At 41.4% G+C, this 7,465-nt stretch overlaps 1 pseudogene across 1 annotated transcript; it reads right to left on the bottom strand.

The window, feature by feature from the left end:
• Positions 1-1,500: 1,500 nt before the first annotated feature.
• Positions 1,501-3,220, bottom strand: LOC308643492 (large subunit GTPase 1 homolog; annotated as a pseudogene). The gene is made up of 2 exons: positions 2,588-3,220; positions 1,501-2,450 (listed from the first exon to the last, which is right to left on the bottom strand). The product of its transcript is annotated as a large subunit GTPase 1 homolog (transcript).
• Between the last annotated feature and the right edge of the window lie 4,245 nt (positions 3,221-7,465).

Below are 7,465 nucleotides of genomic sequence, written 5' to 3'. Positions count from 1 at the left end.
ATGAAAATACCTCGCAAACAGAGTGAGAAAAGAATTTTAAAGGCTGCCAGAGGAAAACAGTAGATAACGTTTAGAGGGAAAGCAATCTGGATCTCAGCTGGTTTCTCAACCCAAACCCTCAGAACTAGAAGGTCTTGGAATAATATATAGTAAGCACTGGAAAAAAAGAAAAAAGAAAAAAAGAAAGCCAGTTGAATACTATACCCAGAAAAATTAAGCTTCAAAATTGATGATGAAATAAAATCTTCCATGTTAAATAACAGTTAAAAGAATTCACAAGTAGAAAGCCTGCACTACAAGACATTCTGAATAAAATATTTCATGAAAACTAAAAGTGAACAAAACAGCAAAGGGAGAAACTACACTAGAAGAATAATCAATCAAAGGAGAAACTAATTCAAAGTAAAAACCAGAAATAAATCAAAATGACAGGGAATAAAAATCATTTCTCAATAATGGTATTGAATGTAAATGGTCTAAGCCCATCAATCAAAAGACATAGTCTGGCAGATTGGATAAAAAAAAAAAAAGACCTAACAATAGGCTGTCTTCAAGAGACTAACCTCATAGGCAAAAATATCCACAGACTGAAGGTAAAAGGATGGGCAAAAAACATAGCATTCATATGAACCTTGTAAATAAGCAGGGGGTTCTATCCTCATATCAGATAAAGAGGACTTCAAGCCACAGTTAATCAGGAGGAACAAAGAGGGACATTTCATACTGCTTAAGGGAACTATACATGAACAAGACATAACAATTCTAAATATTTATGCCCCAAACAATGGAATATCTATGTACATCAAACAAACCCTTCTCAGTTTCAAGAATCAAATAGACCAAAGCACAATAATACTGGGTGACTTTAACATGACTCAGTCACCACTGGATAGATCCTCCCAACAAAAACTGAATAAAGAAGCTATAGGAGTGAACAATACATTGATAACTTAGACTTTACAGACACATATAGAACATTTCATCCATCAGTCACTGAACTCATTATCTTTTCAGCAACACACAGATCCTTCTCTGATGCAGACCATGTTATTTATTATATATTAGCATGCAGTCCTAGTCACCTTAATATATTGTCAGTATCTGAAGGGTTATTTTAATAGCTCCCTTACTATTGATATTGGTTTTTGTGTTTTTGCTTTTTTCTTGATTACAGCATTAATCTCCAGGGTATTCAAAGTTATTTTTTTAACTTCCTGAAGTTCATCATCTTACAGGAGTACGTTTCTGGGGCACCAATGATGACTAAAGTCAGAGGTAGTATATCAGGAGCCCTTCAGCCTTGACATCAAGACTATTGGGTATGGCTACATCCACTAGAACAGAATCCTTTCCACAGCACTGGAGTCAAAAGTTCCATAGGCAACAAACAGCTTCTACTCTTTTCCATATGCACAGTGCAGATGGAGCCCACGATCACATATCTAGGTGCTTGTGGAGTCTAGAAATTTTCTCGTTATTATTTCTGTTGCTGTATTTTATCTAGTGCTTCCCGGCTCCTAGAGTAGCTGCAGTCTCCAGGCCATTGCCAGGCTTTTAACCCACCAGAGCCTGAACCCCTTTGGTCAAAGTGCTCATATTCTTTGATGAAAAAAGTTGTGTCCACTGTTGTGTTTTTATTTCTACCTGGCTGCATTTTTATTTTAACGCTATTCATTTCATCCCTTAGGAGTCACTGGTGTTGATGCTGAAATGTCACATGATCTCTTCCAGGAGGAGGATGGCAGTATAGTAGTTTCCCTTTGACATGATCCTTTAGGATATAGTGTGCAGACCAAGGTGGGCCTGGCTGTCCACATCCTATCATGAATCCTTGCTGTCAACCGTTCTTCTGATGTTGGAGATCGAGTGGCATCTTCATCTTCTCTAGGCTTTAAGATATTTATGCCATAGGTAGCTTCTAAAACATGTAGTAGAATATTCTGGCATACTAGTGGTATAGGTGGGACACCATCTCTCATCTGGTCAATTGGGAGAATTCCATTGCAAATCATCTCTGCCTTCATAGACACAAAGGATGGCAATACCAGGCCTAGTCAGTCACATAACATTGGGCCAGGCTCCATGTAGAGAGTGTGGAAATGCTTGGTGTGACCAGGTGTGACAGACACTGATGCTTTTCTGTTGCCCATGATGGTGTTGATGGTTGAACTTTTTACCAGTGTTAGGGTAGCCTACCAGTCCAGCTGCCCGTCTTTCACCTGCTTCCCAGTGTGCAGTTGCGTAAAGAGCACCAGTGATTCCTGCTTTGACACCAGGTGGGTAACGTTGTGAATTTGCCTCCTCCATTGGGTTTTCCTGTCCTGAGCCTCAGAATCCACAGTGTGGCTTTTCTTCCAGCCCTGACCACAGGCCTCCTCATTAGGGCAGCTATCTTCTTCTGAGCATGTCTGCCAGTCCTCCTCCTCCTGACAGTCCTCCTCACTATCATCCTCATCACAAGAGGAGTCATCAAGTGAGAGAGAATCCCTGTTGGGGAGATGGTTGGTCTCATTGTGTGGAATTTTATTTTCCTCAAAACTGGAGTTTTCAGAAATCAGATGCTCCCTTCTCCAGTATCTCTGTTCACTTGTTCCTTAGAGTCACCATTCAGTTGAGCAGTTTGAGCCAAAGTGGAGCAGAAAATAACCTCGTTTGCATCTTCTTTTTCAAAGTATGCAGCCCAGGCACTCAGCTGCTCAGCAAGTCGGCCTTGTTTATCAGGACAGTGTTCTCCTTCTCAGCATCTGTCTCCTCCACATAACATTCCAAATCTTCACATCTGAACAGGGGTGGGTTTCAAGCATCTACCATCTGGACCACAATATCACTTCTCTCAATGGCCCTCCAGAGTTGGCGCCAAAAGTCCAAATTTCATTTCAATGGAGTCAATATTAACTTTTGTTCCTCTTCTAGCTGGACAAGCTGATGTCTCTATTTTAGAGAGTTATCCTTCTCTGCCTATTTAAGTTCTCCTGGGCTAATATTTTTTGTCCCAGTTTGAACTCCTTGTTATACACAAGAACTGTCTGTTTTCTTCATGGAGTTTAATTCACTGGCTTTCTTCAAAAGACAGCACTCCAGCTCTAGCCTCAGGGAGAACAAACTTAATATATTAAGTTTCTCCACAGGTCCATGTGACAGTGGCTCCGTTTCACTGAGTCTGATGGCAGATAAGGGCCTGACCCAGAGACCCACTACCCAGCGCTCCCCTCCAACCCATAGCAGCCCAGCCGTGGCATGAATCCAAATATTTATATTTATAAAGTGGGAAAATTTACCAGCTCTTGTGCAAGCTAGCTGTGCACTGGTGATGAAGCAGCAGTTGTCAGCACAGAACACAGGTGTCAGGGTCTACTAAAAAAATTTACTGGGCTGTGGCTGTGGCTTAGTGGTAAAGCACTTGCCCAGCATGTGTGAGGCATTGGGTTTTATCCTCAGCACCACAAAAATAAATAAAATAAAGGCATTGTGTCCATCTACAACTAAAACAATGTAAAAAATATTTGCCATTAAAAAAACATAGACATCTATTTATGTATCCTTAAGACCCCTAAGGTGAATTGTTACTGAAATCTGAGTCATTTTATTATATCCTTCTGAATACAGCAGTGTAATCTCTATCTTTATGTCTCTCTTCTCAGTGTCTGTGTCCCTTCTGGTAACAATCTTTTATCTTTATTCTCTTGTACAGGACCAAATCAAAACAAAAGAAACCTGAATGAGGATAGACTCCGTCATTGAGGAGCTCTGCTTTGTTGCTGGGAGGTGGCTTCATAACCGGCAGCTGTTTCCTGGTTAGGTGACAAAAATCCTTAGACCTGTCAGCAACTGGGGGAAGATGAGAAACTGCCTCATTACCATGCCAGATAAGGAAGTGTGATGGTTTCTATCTGTAAGGTCCCCCAAAGCTCAAGTGCTAAAGGAGCTTTGGAGGAAGTGACTGGATCGTGAGAGTTCTGACTTCATCAGTGGATTAACGCATTAATAGCAGAATGGACCACTGGGAGGTGGTGGAAACTGTAGGCAGGTAGGGCATGTTTGGAGGACTAGGTCACCAGGAGCATAGCCTTTGGGGCTATATTTTGTCCCTGTCCCATTTCTCTCTGTTTCCCAAATGCCTCTGCTATTGCCATAGTCTTCTGCCATAAATCTTATTGGATTTTCTTTTTTTTTTTCAGAATCTCTATCTCTTCCTTGAAGTGATCTATTGCTACCTGTACTTGCTCCCTTATCTCTTTGTTGATGTGATCAATGGTTGCCTGTATTTGCTCTCTTACCTCTTTGTTGGAGGGATTCATTTTTGCCTGTGTGTGCTCTCTGATGTCATTATTTAATTTGGAGATCATTTTAATTATGTACGTTCTGAACTCCTCTGGCATTTCATCAACTCACTGTCCATGGGTTCTATTACTGTAGTGTCTTGGTTTGTTTGGGGAACTTTCTTCCCTTGTTTTTTCATGTTGTTTATGTGTCTCCCTTTCTTGCAGTGCGGATCTGAGGTATTACAGTTTTTACCCTATAATCTGTAGTGTCCCTGCAGATTACCTGTACCTCACTATGGTGCTGGGATTCTATCCCCCAGCTGGTGTCCCAAGATGGATGCTACTGCACAACTAAAAATGGTGGCGGCAATAGCAGAAGTACCTCAAGATAGCAGTGGGGGTGCCCAAGATGGCTGCAACCGCTTTCAGAGATGGGGCTGAAAGGGTGGGCCTTAAAATGGCTTTGGGCTGCCTGTTTGGAGAAGCAGCTGCCTCTAGGCTCTGTCTGTTGTCCCAAGGTGGAGGCTACTACGTGGGGAGGGCTATGTCGATGGCTTCTGTCTGTTTCCCAAGATGGAGGCAGGCTGGGGAGCAACATGTTGGTAAATGGGAGGCCCAGTGTGGTCCTCCACTCTGTGCAGGAGCAGTTCTGGACCTGGGCTCTCACACAGGACAGTGGGGGCAGTCGTGGACCTGACCTGGGCCTGGACTCTGCTTTTCTGCCATAATCTTCTATATCACCTTAGGTGCAAAGCAATGGTGCCAGTTGACCTCCAACTAAAACCTCTGATTCCATGAGACAAAATCAACCTTTCCTCTTCTGAGTTGTTCTTGTTAGGTATTTTGGCCACAGGGATGAAAAGCTGACTGACAAAAGAAACAAGGGAGAAACGTCCCTGAAGAATCTTCTCCAAAGTCTCATGCATGCATGTTCCAGAAGGATTCAAGATATTCCACCAAGACAGGTCAGCTGCAGTTCAAGCTTTCCCATGTTCCCTCGTGAATGTGTGCAAGGTCACCTTAAGCCAGCACAGAGCAATTCTTTCCCATTATATATTGAAGCTCTGTCTTCAAGGAATTCTCCCAGTGGACAGTGTGTGAGGCATTTGATAGGGGCCTAATTCCAGGTGTAATGTAGTCTTTAGATCAAAGGTCCTGGGAATGGAGATGGAAACTGATGGTATTAGTACCTAGTGAAGCTTTGACTAATGACAACCATGCAGAAGGACAGATATTTTTAATGTCAAGTACCTTTGAAGAATGCTCCTGGAGTCTGGGTTGTGGTCAGTGTATTCAAAGCCTTGCCAGTTTTTGGCTCTTCCTACTAGACTCCTAGTTGCCCAATTCTTGTACTTAGATGTCCTCTCAGAGGCCACTTGCCCAGAAGGCAGGTGGAGTTGGCAAGAGAGAGATCTGGTCTCATGGTACGTGTGGCAGTAGTTCATGTCATCGGTTTCTTTGTCTTTACCAGAGAGATGTTGGGAGGATAATATTTACACAAGACATACTCAGTGCCTGGTTCTCATGTGGCCCCAAGGACACATTACACACTGACATAGCTCCCTACTTCTCCCTCCACATCATCTCCCTCCTCACTTCCGTAGCTGAATCCCAGAAGTCAGTGTCAAAATCGGCTTCACTCTTGTTTTTTCTTCCTTCTGCCATTGTGTGGTTTTGGAATGTACCCAGCTCCAGGCTGTGTTCCCCTGCAGGCCAGGCACTGTGCTAGTCCACTTCTCCAGGCTTAGTGTCCCCATGGATTAGAAAGGAATGAACCGCAGCCTGAAGAACACACTGGCTACTGACCCGCAGAGCTGTATGTACAGGAAGCCGTGTGAGCTGGCAGAATACATGACTTGTCTAATGATTTTAAACAGTTTTTTTTTTTGTTGTTGTTGTTTTGTTTTGGCACTGGGAATTGAAGCCAGGGGCACTTTACTACTGAGCTACATATTTGGTTCTTTTTTATTTTTATTTTTATTTTATTTTTTTTAAATTTTGAGACAGGCTTTCACTAAATCACTGAGGCTGGTCTCAAGCTTGCAATCCTCCTGCCTCAGCCTCCTGAGTTGCAGGGATTACAGGCTTGAAACATCATGACCAGCTACATGCAGATTTTTTAACACATTATCGGATGATTCTCTAAAAGCTTTTACTTTTTAAATTTTTAATTGACCGTAAGGCTGCAGTATGTCTAAAATTGCACTAATCTTTGCAGAAACTGTTTACTGTAAGTATTTTGGATTGTAGTTTTCTCAACTTTTATTTATTTGCCAGTCTCATCCCTTCTTTCTATCCTGGAATATTTACCCTTTCTTTATTCTACAGGTGGCATGAATTTGGTGTTTTTAGTTATCTGTTTGCACGGTGATTTCAAGAAATTTGAGGAAAGAAGGAAAGCAGAAGACTAGCTTAATCTGCCCCTCTGATTGCCTCCATCTTTTGTATCAGTAGTTATTTAACCAGAGAAATTTTCTCTCAATACTGAGGAAATAATTTTTAATTTACAATTTCTGTTTTTTCTTACCTTATTTTCATTGTGACTCATTTTTCCCTGTTATCTAAACTCAAATACTAAAAGCATAAAATCCATTATGAGTTTAACAATACAAGAAAAAATAAAATGCATGAAAAAACAGACAAATTGTAAGAGATGGACTGTTTACTTGAAGTGCTATAGAAACTAGTCTAAATGGATTAGCTGACAGTTATATGCAATGAACTGAAATTATGGCATTAGGAATCTGCACACTGTAACATTTATCAAGAAAGGATTTTGTATCATCAAGGCTTCTCCATCTCTGCATTATTCACATTGGGCTGGACAAACCTTTGCTGTAATTGCCTGAGCATTATAAGATGTTTAGCGGTTTCCCCACCTCTACCTACCAAGTGCTGATGTCACCTCTGTGTTCCCCACCCAAGTTGGGACAACCAAAAATATCTGTGGACATTTTCAAATGTCCCCTGGGGGAGGTGGGACAAAATTAGCCCTAGGTAAGAACCACTGTGATAAAGGAATGAAGCCACTCATTCAGTACAGCTTTTCCAATATTAAATGCTAAAGATTTATAACACAGGAATGTATGTCCATTATGCCCAACCCAATATTTTAAAGTAGAATATATCTTGTCACAATCTCATGAATTATTAAAAATATTGATCAATGATATTATCTGAGCTCAGCATGATTAAAAGTAGAA

The sequence above is a fragment of the Spermophilus citellus genome (genome assembly GCF_964194105.1).
Source record: "Spermophilus citellus genome assembly, chromosome: 3".
NCBI lineage: Eukaryota > Metazoa > Chordata > Mammalia > Rodentia > Sciuridae > Spermophilus > Spermophilus citellus.
The sequence above is the reverse complement of the archived record's forward strand: the minus strand, read 5'-3'. Positions and strand labels throughout refer to the sequence as shown.